Here is an 18,584-nt window from a genome sequence, read left to right on the forward strand (position 1 = left end):
CCCTCTCTCTCTGCTCCTCCCCCACTCATGCTGTCTCTGTCTCTCAAAAATAAATGTTAAAAAAATTAAAAAAAAAAAAAACAGGAGCACAAATTTTATATACCTAAAAATATTTAATGAAAGCATTTGAATACAAAATTTGTAGTTTGTAGCTATGTCTAAGAATATAGAAGCCTAAAGTAATAATACTGAATAGAATTCATGAAGTTTAATGCCAAATTTTTGAAAGTACATTAATAACGAAATATTTTTTAAAATATTACATTTACCAGAGTAATGTTATAAACAACTTTCACCCAATACACAAAATAATAGATACTGGTGGTTTCAAATCTTCACATTGAGCACTGCAAAAAGCACAAGTTCTAGGAAATTTTTCTGAAAGTTTAAGTATATAAATAAATGAATATAAGTCTTATTCAGTAAGACAAATTTCTATGTCTGCCCACAGGGAAAGAACAATCCAGAATTTCACTGGCCTTCCCCACAGCATGTGTGTATGGTAATTAATATCATGCCAGTGTGGCTGAGACTCATCCTGACCTCAACAAGCACTAGGTGAGGAGAAGATACAAAATCAAAATTGCCTAGAAAAATCAACACTCTTATTTATATAATTCAGCTACAAGCAGCCATTTTTAGACATAAGATAAAGATACTATGTTCCATAAAATTTGCCTTTGCAAAGTGGGGAAGCAATTTTCTTCCTAGGGTGAGACCTCCCAAAGGAAGATATGGAACAGGATTAACATCTGTGGAAAACTTACTATGTATCAGACTCTGCTAAGTTACAAATATTCTCAACTCACATGAGAACAGCTGCCAATAAAAGTTATTTCTGACTTCTTGAAAATGTCCTACCTCTTGACTCTAATAATAAACTAGTCTTTTCATTTCATACCTGACTTTTCAAGTATTTAACCATCTGAACATAATGACAAATTAGGCCACTGCATTAATCTGGGAACTAGAACTAATAGGCAGAAAGTTATTGATGCTTGTATTAATTGCTAAACAGAATTGAGTCTTGCTAGAACCCAAGGCTTTCAAAAGCAAAAAAATTAACAGCCTCCCCATTCACTCCCTGAAATGGTCCCATCTATTTAACAACATTTATTATGGGCAGCACAGGTAGGTACCCTTACTGTAAAGAATTCAAATATTATAACTATGAATGGAACAGTTGGTGATGACAACCAAGATAATCATTTGTCAGAGTTCTGTCTTTACCCTTCAGGTAACTTCCATCTTCCACACCAATAATAAATTCCTACTGCTTTCACTTAGTATCATCTTTGCCTCTTTGATACAATTTAACAATTGGTGACCTAAAATAACCTAAAATCAATACTGTATGTTGACTGCCCGCCTCTGAGGCACTTGTCCTCGGCTGACATGTACACAGATGTACATATTCTGGAGCACGCTGATATGTAAAGAATATTCATATCATTCAAGTAGGTAAGTGAGAAAACACAAGCTGTAAAAGTAAAGCAAGCAGGTTTGGGAAGAAAACTCCTTCACTGCAATATCATCTCTCTCTCCACTCTACCCATTTCTCTCCACCCCTGCTGACAATCCTGGACTAAGCCTAACTTACCTCCCCCAAATGGTACTCTCAAGCCTCCTTTTTAAGCTCCTTTCTCCCAATTCATTCTTTACAACTGAAGTTTTAAAAACCGCCAATCCGTCCCCTGCCTAAAACCTTACGATAAACTCCAAAATCTCTAAATTTCCAGCAGTGCTAAATTTCTCCTATCCTAGTTCCTTCACACGTAACGTTCCCTCTCTGAACTTTGTTTTTGCCTGTTAGCCTTCTCTTTTTCTATAACTTCTGCTTATCCTTTTAGTGTCTCTGCTTTACTCTCTCATTCACCCCAGGCACATGGCTGTGTTTACCAGTCCCTCTCACCAACAGAAAGTGATGTGTGGGTGAGCTCTTTGTGTTCCTTTCCATTTCCAGCAGCAAGAACCTATGGAGACCCAGGTTCCACCATGAGACCACATCCAAGGGAGGCAGAGCAGTAAGATGTAAAGAACTGTCTCTGGATGATCAGAGCAGAGCCGCCTGCCCACCACGAATGCTCAGTTCAACCCGGAACATTTACTTCAGGCTGTTGCATGAGAGAAAAACTATTTTCCTAGGTTATGTACATTTTAGTCAGCCTTACGCTGACAAATACACTCAGGAAAGCCTTGCCCAGACCACTTCATACTAGCTTACGTTTCCTGGTAAAAGCTCTCATAGCATTCTCTACCACTTCTTACCACTCACCACACTTGTACTTACTTATTTCATTTATTCACTTAACAAACATGTATTGAGTACCTAATATGTCTGCCTGGCACTTTTCTAGAAACTAGGGATAACAAGTGGTGTTCCAGATGGACAAGTTCCCTCATCTCTTGGAATTTACTTTCTGCTGGGAAGACAAATACACACACACACATCCAAGAAAATAGTAGCTAGTGATAATGCTATGATGAAAACACAGTAATATGATAGAGACAGTGGGAAGGGGAGACATACTCTAGATTTGGTGGTCAGGGAAGGCCTTGCAAGGTGGTAGTACTTACACTAAGACCTAATTGACAAGAAGGAGCCACTCCAGTGAAAGAGAACAGTTGGTGCCAAGGCACATTCTTGGCCTATTTGAAGAAGAGATCCAGTATGGATGGAATAGAACAGGGAAGAAAATAATAGAAGCAGGGCCCAAAGAGGCAGACAAGGGCCAGATCACATATTAACTCATGAGGTCACCCTAAATTTCATTCTAAGTATGACTATTTATTTCAAAGTTGACATCCAAACTTCAAGTTTCATGAGGACAATTCTCAGTATCACAGAAGGTTTCTTTCTTTCTTTCTTTCTTTCTATCACCAGAATCTATCACAATGGTTAGCATATAGTATGTGTCAAATGTTTGCTAGGATGAATGACTAGAAAGAGATCACATACTTCTCCATATGTAAACATAAGGGGATCTCAGGTGTCATTCTAAATTAGAGCAAAATTCAAGTGAGACAGAAATTATAGTCCCTTGCCTACAAGAGAATATATAGATTAGTTTTCTAAGTGTAGTGATACAAAAGGAAAAAATAAGCTTGAAACCCTAAGGACACCATTTGAATGGAAGTTCCCCACCCCTTTCCTGTAGCACTTTCCTTCAGAAGGAACCAACAAGCCAGCTCCCCAACCAGTATGCAAAGAGAGGGTGTGGAATAAGTGGTGTTAGCTGATGAAAGACTAACTCTACAATTCTATGTAATTTACAGCCATATAATCAATATTTTGTAATATCTTGGTAAACTGGCTGATGGGTACTTTCCTTCTAAGCAGGACAAGTCCCATAAAGTTTAGAATGAAGAAAGCTATACCTCGAGGAGTTTCAAGCACAAGGAAAATGTCAAATTAACAGCGTAGATGAATATGGAACATAAACGCTGGGATGACCCTGTTTAGATCCGTCAGCAAAGGCCTAAGGAAAACAGGACTTAAATAAGGTAACAACAGGTTGGCAGATGGAAGGTAGAACAAGTTCTTTCAGATGAGATAACTTTTACCAGTATGCCAGGGAATGTGGAAAAGTGAAAAACTGTTTCTAGGAAGGAGATGTATTTGAGAAGCAGAAGACACTAGCAAAAAGTACAGAGTCTGACAGCTAAAATGGACCTTACGAGATTCTTTCCAAAACCCCCTAATTCCAAGATGAGAAAAAGGAGACCCAAGAAAGGCAGACAAGTTTCACACAGAGCTAATGAGTAGCATTGCTGGCAAAGAATTCAGGTCTTCTGATTCTTTTCCACTAAACACTGGGAAAGCACTGTACCAGGTGCCCTTAAAGATTCCAAAAGAAATACACACATTTCCCTATCTTCAAAGAGCTTAGAATATTGCTCAGATGATATAACCAAAAAGAGAGAGAGAAATATAAAAACAGGATGTAAGTTTTTTTAAAAAGCCAAATTATGCTCTACAAAAATACTTAAGTCATGTAGGGAGCTGGGAAATTAGGAACAAAAAAGGAACCAAAAAGCAAATCAGTGACTGTTGAGGTAGTACTTGAAGGAAAAATGATTTTGATCACTTGTGTTCAGAATGGCATGAAATGTAAGGGAAGAGACTGGGGAGAAATTAATAACTTTTAAAAAAGACTAAAAAAATATGGATTGCTTTATGCAGTCTTGAAAATGAAAATAAAAGGACAGATCAGGAAGTTCATGTTTGCAAAATTAGTTCAAATTACAAAAGGACCGGTTACAATACATAACCAACAACAAGTTGCATAAGTTCCAAGTGTAAGAAGTTTACAGGGCAGGTCTGGCTCCCTGATTTCTCCCAACACAACCAGTGACTAAGCTGTGCTTATGAAAACAAAACCACAGAATGAAGAAATTCGATTTTCCAGAACTGTGAATTTTGAGATTATCTTCTTTTTCTTTTAGGAGGGAGTTCTGGTTTGGTTTTCAATCTCGAGTTACCAATCAACTTACTCTACAGTCCATAAACCTATAATATCCAAAAATAGTATAAACTATTTATGAGAATCACAGCAAAAGTCCTACTTACCAACTAGAACCAGTAGACACATTTACAAGATCTCAATCACCACTTTACTCATCAGATGCTTTACTGGCTTGGCTGCCTTCAGTCCCAACCACAAGTGACTTAACCAGAATATCTTTCAAGCAAGGAGCAGTATCTTAAAGTGAAGGATACCAGTATTGTAACACAGAACCCAGAACCCATTACGTGTGGAGGTCCAAAATCACCAGCTAAATAACAATTATTAAGTAATAGGACTTGTTAGATTTTTTAATGTTTTACAGAAAGCGTTAGACCTACATAAATAAAAACTGGTAATGATCTGAATTCTCTACAATCTCTAAATCTCACACACACACACACACACACACCAGATCAGGAATCTAAAATAGCTTTACACAAACAAGAACAAAATTGTAGGTTTCGCTGAGGGCATCAGCCACTTAATTTAACCCCACTTCATCAAGAGCAGGAAGCCAGGCTGCTGTTCTCATCAGTTACTAAGGAACAAATAAGATAAAGGATAGAGCGGGCAGAAGAATTTTTACAGTTGAAATGAATACTTTGATGCAATCACTGAGAATTCCCAAAGTGTCACTAAGGAAAAGCACCTCGGGCGGCCTCAAAACGAGTCCATCTACAACTGAGGTCGAGGCTTAAGCGGAGGAAAGACAATTGGAGCTTGGGATTGTTTTTTCCCCTTCTCGAGCCCCTCCCCCCTTCCCCCACCTAAACAGGAAAGAAAACGCGCCCAGCATAAACACAGGCCAAGGCTCACGACTTGTCACCACAACAAACTGGAGGTTGGACCAGCGCTCCTGGAGACCGAGCCCCAAGTCTTGGTTGCTAAACACAAAAAGGGCCTCTTTCCCAAAGACCTATGAAAGTGCGGGCCTTACCCAAGAGTTTTTGGTTGTTTCCTCACCTTCTCCTCTCTCTCTCTCTCTCTCTCTCTCTCTCTCTCTCTCTCTCTCTCTCCCTCTCTTTAACGAAAGCTTTGGGAAAGCGGCGACAGCAAAAGTTTCCCTCTGAGCCAGACCTCTAGATCCGCCTTGCACAGACACACATTAGGTGGGCTGGTCCCACGTAGTCTCCACCATCATTACAAATTACAAACCTAACGATTAAAGAACAGAAGCGGAGAGGACAGAAAAAGCTTCCACACCCACCCCACCACTGCCGTCCTTTCCAGGCACCGCTTTCTGGTCGCAAAGAGCACAAATAACCCAAAACCATGGTGATAAGCAGAGCTGTGAAATGCACACGCACAAGTCACACGCTGGGAACCTGCCACGACGGCCGTGGGGTAGGGGGGTGGGGGGGAACCGGCCGGGTGAGGAGGCGCAAGGCGGCCCCCTGTCATCTAAGGACAACAACACGCCCCGAAGAGAAGTGGCAGCAGGCTGGGGGAGTTGCCCCGAAAACAAACCCGGAGCCTTCGCGCTTTCCCGAGGACGCAAGCCCCTCCGCGGCCGCGAACGACCGGGCCGCAGGACTGGGCGCCGGGTCCCGGGTGGGGGCGCGCCCAGGGAGGCGCCCCCCGCAGGCCGGGCGCCCCGAAGAGCCCCGCGGCCCGGCCGGCCCCGCCTCGGGGAGCGGATGGGAGCTCGCTTCCCGCCGAAGCCCCTTCCCGCCCGGCCCGACTCACCGCCGGTGGGTCTGGTTCTCAGCCGCGAGCTGGGGCTGCCGTGAGGAGGCGGCGGAGGAGACGAGATCCGGGGCCCCGCCGCCGGGTCATCATACCCCCCGCGCGAGCCGGCCCGGGCCCCGGCCCCCGCCCCCCGGAGCCGTCCCCGCGCCTGTCCCGCGGGGGGCGCCCCCTCAGCCTCCCGCCCGCTCCGCCGCCCGGCCCCTGGCCGCCGCCGCCGCCGCCGCCTCAGCCCCGCGCGCTCCCGCCTCGGCCTCCTGCTGCCGTCCGGGGCCACCGCCGGGCCCCTGGCTCCGCAGCCGCCGTTGTCGCCAGACCCGACGAGTCGAGCGCCGAGCGACCGCCCCCCCCCCCCCCGGCGGCCCCGCCCCGCGGGAACCATTCACCGGCCCCGCGCCATGACACCTACTGAGGCGGAAGTGCCGAGGAGCGGGACGATTAGGACGACAACATAGTACAGATGGGAGTGGGACCGGGAGGACCTCCGTGGGGAGCCAGCGTGGATCGAGTGCGGGGGCCGGATTCCCCGCCCCCTCCCTCCCCGCAGCAGACTCCGCGGTGATTTAAAGGTGCTTGGTGGCGGTGGGGGGGGGTCCAGCTGTAAAATGTCATCCCAGCCAGTGTGACATCACCACAGTCTAGTGTGACACCCCCAGAGATTGGGCAGCGCGCAGGGAGGCACTGCCTACCCGGGAAGCCACCCTGCTGGTGAGGAATTACCTCAGTTTAGGCTTTAACGTTTCGTTGCAGTGTGGAGACGTTCTAGCAGAGTGGCCTCCATGTACGGGATCTGGAAGCCTCCACGTACATCAGGAGCCCCTCACTAAGGCTCTTCCACTGCCGCCTTAGGAACCTGGGTTTGCATTAGGAGGTGAGAAAGAGCAGCTGTGCTCTGGACCCAGCACCTCAAAACGAGCTGTGAGCAAATGCTATGGTAATGTTCTTGCCTCTACCAGGAGGTGGTAAGGCTGGGTATTCAGGAAACGAGGTGCGTTGGGCACAGAGCATTCTGAAAAAATGGACACTGAAAACTAGGTTATCCTTACAGAAAGACAGTTGCCGTCTTCCAGAGTCAAGAGACTGTAGGACTTCAGATGTACCTCCCGCTGTGTAAAATGTTCTTATTCCTAAAGTAGGGACCATTTTTAGAGAGACAGTAATATAATCTACTTTTTTCTATCCTGCAAGTGCTGGAGGCAGCAATGATCTGAGCCCTACAAAGTGACTGGTCAGCACAAGGGGTGTCTGCATATACTCTTTGAAGAGGTGGACAGATGTGGCTACGTTAAGATTTTCCTATTACACTGTACTTCTCAGATCTCACTTGTACGTTCTTGACCTCTTTGGATCCCCATCTCCTCACCAAAAACAAAACAAAAAAAAAAAGGAATTTTTGTGAAAATGTGTTCATACTTTTGTGAAGAAGTGATAATGCTAAGTTCCTACGTTAGGCTTTCTTTTCTGGCTTAACAACACAGGGAGCAATACTATTATATTGGGAACCGGAAATTTATTTCCCTAGGGGACCAAGGTTAGCAAGTGTTCAATCTCACAGGGCAGTTTTGTTTGCTTATTTTCACAGGGAATTTAGAGAACATAAAGTTCTACATTGGGCTGACCTGGGAAACATCAAAATAGAGAGAGTGGGCAAGTATGCCCGCTTGGGGAGCCAGGAAAAAGGCAGAACTTGAGCTCTGGTGTGGAAACTGATCGTGCTCAAAAGTCAGACTTCACACACACACTAATTGCTCACCATGACTTGGCTCAACCAAACTCCATGACCTGCTTCTAGGCCCCTGTTCGCTCAAGTTATGTCCCTTCCCTCTTTTCAAACACATCTCAAAATTCAGCCTTAAGGAGCCTTTCCTGATTGACCCCCATTTTACTCTAATCATTTAATTCTGCATCATCATCTGTCTACTTAATTGATTTCCTTGTGCCTTATTTGTTTATTCTTGTCTATTTTCATGGTTCTCAGGCCATTTCCTCAGCCTGCCTCACTGCATGGAGACCTTCTCAAAATCTGCTTTTTTTCCCCTCTCTAATATCATTCATTTATCCATCCAACAAATTGTATGCCTGCTTTATTCCAGGAACTCTCCTAGATACTGGGTCAGATGCCAAATGGATATGACATGAACTTTTCCTTTAGCTTACAGTCTAGTGAGGGGGGAGAAAAATGCATGGAGACATATATAAGACTTGAATGACAGAGCCAGGGAAGACTTTGGAGAAGGAGATATTTAAACATAAAATGGTCAAAGAAATGTCAAAGTTTAATGTAGTTAGGGTTCATTTGTCCATTCAGCAAATATCTATTAATAGAGTATCTTCTGTGTGCCAGGGACTGTATTAGAAATTAAAGTTACAAAAAAGAAAGACATGGTCCATGCTCTGAAAGGGCTTACAGTTTGGCAGAGAAGTGGCAGGATGTGGAATTAGTAAGGTAGATTGAATTGGATTTTATTGTTTTAATATTTATTTATTTTGAGAGAGAGAGAGAGAGAGACAGAGGGAGAGAATCCCAAGCAGGCTCCTCCCCATAAGAGCAGAGCCTCCCCGCACCTCCCAGGGTTGGGGGAGGAAAGCGGTTTCAATCTAACGAATTGTGAGATCATGACCTGAGGCAAAATCAAGACTCTTAATCTGACTGAGCCACCCAGGTGCCTCTACTGAATCAGATTTTTAAGTTTATTTATTTATTTATTTATTTATTTATTTAGAGAGGGGGAAGGGCAGAGAGAGAGAGAGAGAGAGAGAGAGAGAGAGAGAAGCCCAATCAGGCTCCACACTGCCAGCACAGAGCCCAGTACAGGGCTTGAAACCACAAATCGTGAGATCATGACCTGAGCTGAACTCAAGAGTCTACTGAGCCACCCAGGCGCCCCCTGAATCAGGTTTTAAAGGCAATGAAGGTTTAATCAGACAGGTAATTAGAGGTTTAATCAGACAGGTAATATGAAGGAATCTGTGCTTTAAAGAGAGCTAGTGGCTGGAGGATGGCTGACTAGAGTGTGTAACACTAAGGATAAGGCTCCATAGCTCAGGGGTTAGAGCACTGGTCTTGTAGAATGTGTAACACTAGAGAAATCCTAATTAGAAAGCTACGATGATGGGGCCTGGGTGGCTCAGTTGGTTGAATATCCGTCCTACTTACTTTTGACTTTGGCTCAGGTCATGATCCCAGGGTCGTGGGATGGAGCCCTGTGTTGGACTCCTGCTTGGGATTCTCTCTCTCCCTTTGCCAGCCTCCCCTGCTCACTCTCTTGCTCTCTCTAAAATAAAAAATAAAAATAAGCTATGATGAGGGTTTGGTCAAGCAGAGAACATGGAGAGAAAGGGGCAGATTGAGAACTATTTCCTCCCAGACAGAATCAGTGCAGCCACAGAGGTAGACGGAGCCAATGCCAGTTGGAAGCATTAAATCTCACCTAGGGTATAACATTCCCCTTGGGCCTAGAGCCTAGATTCAGTGTTGCAGGCAAGAAGTCACTTGCTCAGGAGCTGCAAAGCTTAAGGCCAACTAGGAGAAGCTGACCAAAAGGCTGTGTCATGAGAAAAGTTTAATCAAAAAGCTAGTCAAACTATCAGAACAAGTAGTGAATCCAAGGGGCCAGGAAGAAAAGAGAATTCAAGCAGAAGCCAACAGTTCTAAAACAGGGAAAAACCATATGAGAGTAAAGGCCCAAAGGAAAGGATGGGGGGCAAAACATGCAAAAATCCTTTGAAACGAGAGGGAATCCTCAATGACTTTTAAAATCTAGTCTCCAGAAAGCTTTTTATTTGGGAATAATTCCAAACACACAGAAAAGTTAAAGAATAGTAAAAAGAGTACTCCTATATCCTTTATCCTTTACTTGGATTTGTTTATTAATATTTTGCCCCTTTCGCTTTAACAGTTGCAGTCTCAGACAATATACATACACATTTTTTTTTTCTGACCATTGGAAAGTACATTGCAGGGGCGCCTGGGTGGCTCAGTCGGTTGAGCCTCCGACTTCAGCTCAGTTCATGATCTCACAGTTTGTGAGTTTGAGCCCCACATCGGGCTCTGTGCTGACAGCTTAGAGCCTGGAGCCTGCTTTGAGTTCTGTGGTTCCCCCTCTCTCTGCCCCTCCCCCACTCACACTCTGTCTCTCTGTATCTCTCAAAAATAAATAAACCTTAAAAAAATTATTTAAAAAAAAGGAAAGTAAATTGCATACACCATGCTCCTTTATCCCTTAATACTTGAATGTCCTAAGAATAAGTACATTCTTTTACATACACCATATATACAGTTGTCAATTCCAGGAGACTTAACATTGATATAATACTTTTAATCTACCATTCATATTCCCAGTTTTGTCACTTAATCCAATAACATCATTCTTACCATTTTCCCCCTTCCCATATAGGATCCAGTTTAAGATCATACATCGCCTGTCTCTGTAATCTCCTTCAATCTGCACCCATTCCCTAGCTTTTCTCTGTCTTTGATATTTTTGAAGAGTACATACAGCCTGTTCCCTTTGTTTAGACAATAGAATGTTCCTCATTTTACAATGGTTATTTTTATAGTTTGTCTCACATTTATTCATTATTAGATCCCGGTTATCCATTCCTGGCCAGAATACTACATAATTGATATTGTGCCCTTCCCAGGATATGAAACCCAAAGTCAGCTGATGTCACTGTCCCTCACTGGGCGGTAATAATTTTGGTAGTTGAGGTGTCTGATTCCCCCACAGGATACTTCCTATTTTGTTTCTAGTAATAAGCAATCTGTGGGGAGAATCTTAGACCATGCAAATATCCTGCTTCTTGTTAAACAGATTCCCCTAGATTTAACGTCTATTGATGATTCTTGTTCGTAGCAATCCTCCCTTATCTCTCATTAATTAATTAATTTAGTTGTCTATTAATGCTACATAGGTTCATGGATTACTATGGTTTTCAATAATTTATAATTCCTTATGTACTTTATTTGGGTGCTAAAATTTTCCAGATCTAGTCAATGGGTACCTTTTCAAACTGTGGGGTTTTTTTTAGCATGTCTGAATGTGAGATGTTCTGGATTAGTCTTGATCCTTGCAGATTCACCATTCCTGGGAGGCTTGGATTTCTCCACTGGATGCCTTGTATCTGGCCGGGAAAAAAAAGGGGCGGGGGGGGGGGGGCGGGGAGAAAATATGGATTATTTGTGTGGGAAGTTTTTATAGGCCAGGCCTGCAGGTAGCAAACACATAGATCTACTCTGCACACGTTACATTGGTGGGAACTCAGGAATGTGGATGCTGCTAGAGAGATTAGGAGATGACAAAAATCTCTCTGTATGGCCAAGAGGAAAAGAGGCATGACTCAGAAAAATTAGGCCAGTCTCTGTCACACTTGTCCAAAAGCCATTCCCTATGTTACATTTTCCATATTAATAGAATTCCAGTTTTATACAGATAGAAGGAAGATCCTTTGATTTCAAGAAAGGTGACTTCCTCTCACCAAATCAGGAGATAAATCACAGTGGACCAAACCAGTCCTGGTAATTCCATTTCTCTTTACCAATGACTAATCTAGGGGTGGGTATAGGACTCAGTTCTGGTCAACAAAATAGGAAGGGAAGCCTACTGGGAGGCTCCTAGGAAAGTTTTTCTTTTTGTATAAAAAAGACAGGAACTTCACAGAAGAAATTCTTTTGCTCCTGCCTCTCTTTTTGCTGAGACAAAGGAACAAAGACACCAGGCCTGGAGCTGCCATGGCCATCTTGTGACCATAAATGTGATAGCAAACAAAGATGGACACAGTCAGCATGCTGAGGACAGCAAAGGAGACAGATAGAAAGAACGGGTCCTTGATGACATAGGTAAGCTTCTGAATGAACCTGGAACTGCCCACTACTTCTGGACTTCTTTTTTTAAGTAAATAAATGTTCTTGTGTATCAACAACACTATTAGACAAGTTTTCTATTCTTTGCAGTCAAAAAAATTAGTCTTAAGCAATATAGGAGAGAACTAGGAGAGATTTTCTAGAAGAAGGAGCTAATTGGTGGTGTCCAATCTGAGAAGTAAAGGAGAATAAGGATGTAAGAGTGGCCAGTGGATTTGCAATTAGAAACTCACTGCTGATCTTGGTAAGAGCAATTTTAGTGGCATGGTGGGGACAGAAATGATGTGATTTCTACAAGGGATTTTTCCTAATATGAGTGGTGACTGACAAATGAGGAAGGATGGTTTGGTCCAACTGGGTGATAAAATCTACTGTAGTCACTTCCCATATTCAGCTCTTAATATCCAAGGAAGCTGCTTGGGTCCATGCCGTCTACTTTGGCTACATCTGAGAAATCATGAACTGAATCATTTTCATTGCTCTCTTTGCTACTCCCCACAGGAAGGAGCCAGGAAAGGTTGTTCTGGCCCCTTAACTGGTTTCATAGAGGGCAAATCCAGCATGTATGATGGGGACTAAATAAGACCTTTTTAAAACATTTCCTTCCAGGATTTATTGACTGCATATAAGTACCAGGCATTGAGCTAAACAGAATAAAAAGGTGCATAAAGCACATCCCATGACCTCTGGGTCCTCAACGTAATTAAAGAGATAAATTAGGAACAATTATAACAAGTTCAAGATTGGTCCTCAAAGTGGCATTACAAGTGCTGAGGAATATAGCAGTTAACTCTCTGGAGATCACTGCAGAAGCTTCTAGACGTATCACTATTGACTGAGCAGGGACTTAAAAGAAGATAGCAGCACTATTTTGGTTAGGCCATCAGTGAGATGTTACTTGGTTTTTTTTTTTAATTTATTATTTTAACATTTATTTTTGAGAGAGAGAGTGTGAGTGGGGGAGGAGCAGAGAGAGATCCCAAGCAGGCTCCATACTGACAGCTACGAGCCTGGTGTGGGTCTCCAACTCATGAACCATGAGATCATGACCTGAGATGAAGTCAGATGCTCAACTGACTGAGCCACCCAGGTGCCCCAGATGTTTTTTGTTTTTAGTAACTCTCTACCTTTTTCATGCAAAATGTGAACAGAAGAATAAATATGCCATTATATTATCATATACAGGAGGCATGAGCTCTTAAGTATGACAGGTACTCCTTGGAAAGAAGTTATTGGTATTTACTAGGCTGCCTGAGAGCCATGGGGTTAGAAACTAAAACCAGAGAAGATGAGTGTCATATACAAAGCTGAGAAGTCAAGTACCCACCTGTGTTAGCAATCCACCTAGGATGATCAGGTGAGTACCCTCCTTTTATAGAGAAAATCTCTCCTCTATATTGTTAGAAGGCCTGGTGCCCTCACAGCCCCCCACACTTCTCAACTTCCCCAGCGTCTCCCCCACTAAAGCTGGGTTGGTTGCTGGGCTGAATAATACAATGGCAGGTAGGACCTGGCTTCCCTGCTCTCAGGTGTAAGTCTTGCTAATCTTATTTTCTTTTTGTATCAAAAGAGGACATTTTGGGGACTGGGTCCCAGCAGAAATGATGGCTTCGGTGGAAGGGGAGTTTGGAAGAAGGCCATAGCTGTGGGATTAAAGAGAAAGAGTCCAATACAACCAATGGAAAGAAAGGGAAGGTGAAACTAGAGAGAGGTAGTGCTTATACCACATTGTGAATGCCTGAAATGCCACTGAGTTGTACACTCTCAAATGGTTAATTGTGGGGCGCCTGGGTGGCTCAGTCATTTGAGTGTCCAACTCTTGATTTCAGCTTAGGTCATGATCCAAGAGTCCTGGGATTGAGCCCTGCATCGGGATCCGTGCTGAGCATGGAGCCTGCTTAGGGCTCTCTATCCCCCTGCCCTTCCCCCCTGCCCTCACTCTCTCTCTCTAAAATTAAAAAAAAAATTTTTTTTTAATGGTTAATTGTGTGTTATATGACCTTCACTTCAAAAAAAAAGGATTTGCAGGATTCAGAGATAATGAGCAAGAGACTTGATCCCTCGTTTTCCTAATTTTCAAGTCTCCCAGAGACTTCTGGGAGAAGAGCCGTGCCTTAAATACTCATACAACTGTGTCTACTCTTCCTCAGACCTTCCTTCCCCTCTAATGATTTCTATTTCCCCCTTTATCTACACATGACCATCTTACTCCCTCACTTTCTCCATATACCAACACTTTATTCGGCAAGACCAAGGGATAGTGCTTTTCTGTCGCTTTCCCTGAGTCATTGTCATTTCTCATTATCCTGCCCCCAAAATTCTGTAGCTTCTCACCTTCAACCAACTGTTACACAAGCTTTTAGCACCTGCACTCCATATGTCTTTCTGTATTCTCGATTCTAAGTCAAAGCCAAAGCCAAAACAAATGCTCTGGAAAGGGACACAGAGACCCACAAGGGAGAAGGCTATGAATCAGGACAGGAACTTGAAATTCAATCACTGAATATAATTTGTGCTAAGTCATTTTGCACTTCCTACAGACTCAGAAATCAAAAACACCCCAATGAAGTATCCCTTGCCTAACACAGTTCCTGATATGTGGTCAGTACCAGTAACTATTTGGCTGAGTAAATTACTGAGTGTTTATTCACAGTGTCAAAGCATCAGAATTCAGTTAACTATACAATGGAGTTTTAGAAATCTCAAAATAACAATCTTCATCTTTGGCTGTGAATTTAACTTTATTTTTTTATTATTACTTTGGGAAACTCACATTTATAAAATCTATAAGCTGTCATCAAGGGATTAGTAAGTGGTTCTGTCCATTGGAGGTGGGACAGGAGGAGGGGCCCTGTCAAAACCCGAAAGGGTAAATTCTCTGATATGAAATAGCCTTCTGCCTGACCAACCTCAGTGCTCCCAGAATGGCCAGTACAGAAAAAAATCATGGGCTTTGGAGCCTTGATGTCAGTAGGAATCCAGAGTCTCCCAGTAACTAGGGTGTGATAGTAGGCATGTTTATAAAGGTCACCTTCCTCATTCTGTTCTAATGTTTATTAATTTTTAAGAGCAAGAGAGACAGAGCGTGAGCAGGGGAGGGGCAGAGAGAGAGGGAGACACAGAATCTAAACCAGGATCCAGGCTCTGAGCTGTCAGCACAGAGCCCGACGCGGGGCTCGAACTTATGGACCACGAGATCATGACCTGGGCCGAAGTCGGACGCTTAACCGACTGAACCACACAGGTGCTCCTCGTTCTTAAATGGAGATGATAAACACCTTCTCCTTACCTCCTTCATTCCCTCCATCAGAAAGTTTCCTCAATGTTACTTTCAAAAAATATCCCGAACCCACTACTATTCATCTCCATGGATACAGACTTTCTGATCTCACAGACAGAAGTGAAATATAGACTATATAATATAAATACTATATAGAATATAATAAATACAGATTTTTCAGTCCTATCTTGATCAAAAGGGAGTGCACGTTTTAGTTATGAATATATTGACTAGGAGCCTTACATAGAACCAAAAATTACCTGTTCATTCTGGTGCTCCTCTGTAAGGATGTAGAATATTACAACTTGGTGAATTAATCAAAAAGGTTCAATTCAGACTAAATTTGACTATAGTCTATCCTCCATTATATCTTCTCGATCTCATAGATGCAGATATTCAAAGATCAGGACTAATGTTATTCCCAATAAAATTTTATTAAGCTTTATAATAATTTAAACAATTTAGAAAGTGACTATTCTCTACAAAATGATTTTTTTTTCAACTGAAGAGCCCTAGTCTCTCAGAAAATATAACCTTTAATCCCAAGGCTTGTGTTGACTCCAAAGCAAGTAAAACATGTTTCTTTCTCTTAAGTACATAGTTACAAAACAGTCTATTATAGGAAATAGTGTCAATTCAAAAAATACTCCAGTTACTTGTAAAATAAACTCATTTTTTCTTCTCCCTTTCTTTATTCCCCCCCAAATATCTGTATATATTTTTGGGTACATATATAGTTATATATATATACTTCTCCTTTGTGAAAGCTTTGGTGGAGGCAAAGGTATGTCTTTCTTTCTGTAGCTGCTTGTGCTAAAGTGGTTTCCCTAATAAATTTATGTTCAGACACAATGCAAATCCCCTTTCTTCCAGAAACCCCAGTTCAGCTCACCAGTATCTCTTACAGCTGCAAGCCCTTCGTAACTGGCATGCCTGCTTTCATTCTTGCCCCATTTTCCATCTGTTGCTTCTAAAAATATATATCAGATAATATCTCCCCCCTACTTTAAAGCACTCCAGTAGCTTATACTTAGACTAAAGCCTAAACTTCTTACTTTAACCTGTAAGTCACTTCTGACCCCACTTCTGCCTTCCTCTCTGAACTCCTCTTCTCCCCCTCTGACACATGCTCTTTTCTTTTCTTTTTTTTTTTTAATTTATGTATTTATTTTGAGAGAGAGAGAGCATGTGCGCATGCATGGGACGGGCAGAGAGAGAGAGGGAGAGAGAGAGAATCCCAGGCAGGCTCTGCACGCAGAGCCCCCACTCAGGGCTCAAACTCATGAACCATGAGATCATGACCTGAGCCGAAGTCAGATGCTTAACTGACTCAGCCACCCAGGCACCCCGACCCACGCTCTTCTTAATGTTCCTTAGACACAAAACTCATTCCCATCACATGGTCTTTGCACTGATGCTACCCTCCAGGTCTTCACCTTGATGAGGGAGGGTGGGGGCAAGATGAGGGCAAAGTACAGGCTAACAGCACCCAACCCCCCCCCCCCCCACCAGCTGGGATATGTGTGATATTCCTTGGACACTCCCAGCTGGCTGCCCAGAACAGGGGAAAGGAAAGAAAGCAGATGGTTGACTGATAGAGATCACAGTCATGCAGGACAGGAGTCTCCTTCAAGTTATGGATAACTCAGTAAACTGCAAGAAAAAGGCAATCTTCTCCATAGCCTAATCTCCAGAAACCTATAGACTCTGTTTCCTGGAGCCCTAATATCACCCTCATCATGATGTAAAGGGGGCTTAAGTGCTTGCCGTGGTGATGTGGGAAACAAAGGCAAATGAAAAATTAAATTCCTTTACTGCCTACAGCCCATTGACAACTCCTTGAAACAGGCAGAGTGACCTTCCTCTAGGAGCTCAGCTGCCTCGATGATGACACTTTGCTGGGGGCAAAAGGGAATCTTGGCTTAACATTACCCTGACCCCTCAAGATCCTGTAAGTCTACTTTAACATATAAAAATTCTTTTGTAAACTTCCTTTATCTCAACTCCCCCAAGATATGCTGCAGTCATACTCTAAGCTTATGGTCCCCTGATATACATCTGAAGGGTCTCATAACAGGTTTTACTGAACGGTAATAAATGGCATTTTCCTAACAACACCTAGCCCCTCAAGGTCCTGGAAACCTTGCTTCCAGAATTCCTTAGAGACTTAGGCTGTCCGTAACCGTCTCCCAACCTCAGGGTATATAATCAGCTATCAGTCACAACCCCAATGCAGCTCTTTTCTGCCCACAGGTCCTGTTCCCATGCCTTAATAAAATCACCTTTTTGCACCAAAGACATCTTCAAGAATTCTTTCTTGGCCATCGGCTCTGAACCCCACCATCACCCTAAAACCCCATTAACCTGACTGGATTCATTAATTTATTCATTCAACCAGTGTTGGTTATTAAGAACAGGCTGGGGCACCTGGGTGGCTCAGTTGATTAAGCGTCCAACTCTTGATTTCCGCTCAGGTCATGATCTCACAGTTCATGGGATGGAGCCACAGCACAGAGCCTGCCTGGAATTCTCTCCCTCTTTCTCCCTGCACCTCCCCTGCTCTTCCCTGCCTACAGTGCATGCTCTCTCTCTCTCTCTCTCTCTCAAAATAAAATTAAAAAAAAAAAAAAAAGAATCTGCTATGTGTTCTAGACATTATGGATGCAACAGTGAACAAAAGAAACAAACAAAAAAACCACTCCTGGAGTTTACATTCTAGTACAGTACACACTGACCTCAATAAGATCTCAACATTTGTTAGAGTGTTAGAAAGTGGTAAGGGCTCTATGGAGAAAAAAACGAGGAAGGGAGAGAGGGAGTGGCTGACCAGGTGGTTGCAATTTTAAACAGAATGACCAAGAATAGTCTCGCTGAGCAAGACCGTGAATGAGGTAAGGGAACCATCTGGATGGTATCTGGATGTAAAACACTGTAAGGAGAGGAAACGAGTGAGGTGAGCACTTACCTGGTACACTGGAGGGACTGCAAGGAGGTCAGCAGGCTTGGAGCAGGGTAAGCGAAGGGTGAGAGAGTCCTAGGAGAGGAGAGAAGGTGGCAGATCGTGTGGACCAGGGAGACCACTGTAAGAACTTCCATTTCTATTCTGAGTGAACTGGAAAGACATTTGAGGATTTGAACAGAGAAGTGACACGGGATGACTTATATCAGGCCTGCTGTGGGTACGAGACCGTGTATCTGCAGGGGAAGAGGCAGATGTTGGAAGCAAGGAGAACGTTGAAGAGGCTCT

General features: G+C 43.2%; 1 protein-coding gene and 1 long non-coding RNA gene across 7 annotated transcripts in view; one reads left to right on the plus strand and one right to left on the minus strand.

Moving 5' to 3' along the window:
* HIPK1 (homeodomain interacting protein kinase 1) overlaps nt 1-6,709 on the minus strand; it is a 51,232-nt gene extending 44,523 nt beyond the window's left edge. For 2 of the 6 annotated variants that reach the window (XM_019457902.2, XM_019457903.2), the window contains exon 1: nt 6,195-6,456. The gene's annotated coding sequence lies outside the window, so the exon portion shown is untranslated. Of the gene's footprint in view, nt 1-6,194; nt 6,459-6,603 lie in introns of those variants that run through there. The other 4 variants (XR_008418029.1, XR_008418027.1, XM_019457901.2 and 1 more) reach the window with 4 other exon arrangements.
* On the plus strand, nt 6,665-17,934 carry LOC128773662 (uncharacterized). Its single transcript, XR_008418034.1, has 3 exons — nt 6,665-6,763; nt 13,243-13,414; nt 17,812-17,934. It is a non-coding gene; the product is annotated as an uncharacterized LOC128773662 (long non-coding RNA).
* The last annotated feature ends 650 nt before the right edge of the window (nt 17,935-18,584 follow it).

Source organism: Panthera pardus, unplaced genomic scaffold, assembly GCF_024362965.1.
Source record: "Panthera pardus isolate Hobbes unplaced genomic scaffold, ASM2436296v1 HiC_scaffold_11, whole genome shotgun sequence".
Classification (NCBI taxonomy): domain Eukaryota; kingdom Metazoa; phylum Chordata; class Mammalia; order Carnivora; family Felidae; genus Panthera; species Panthera pardus.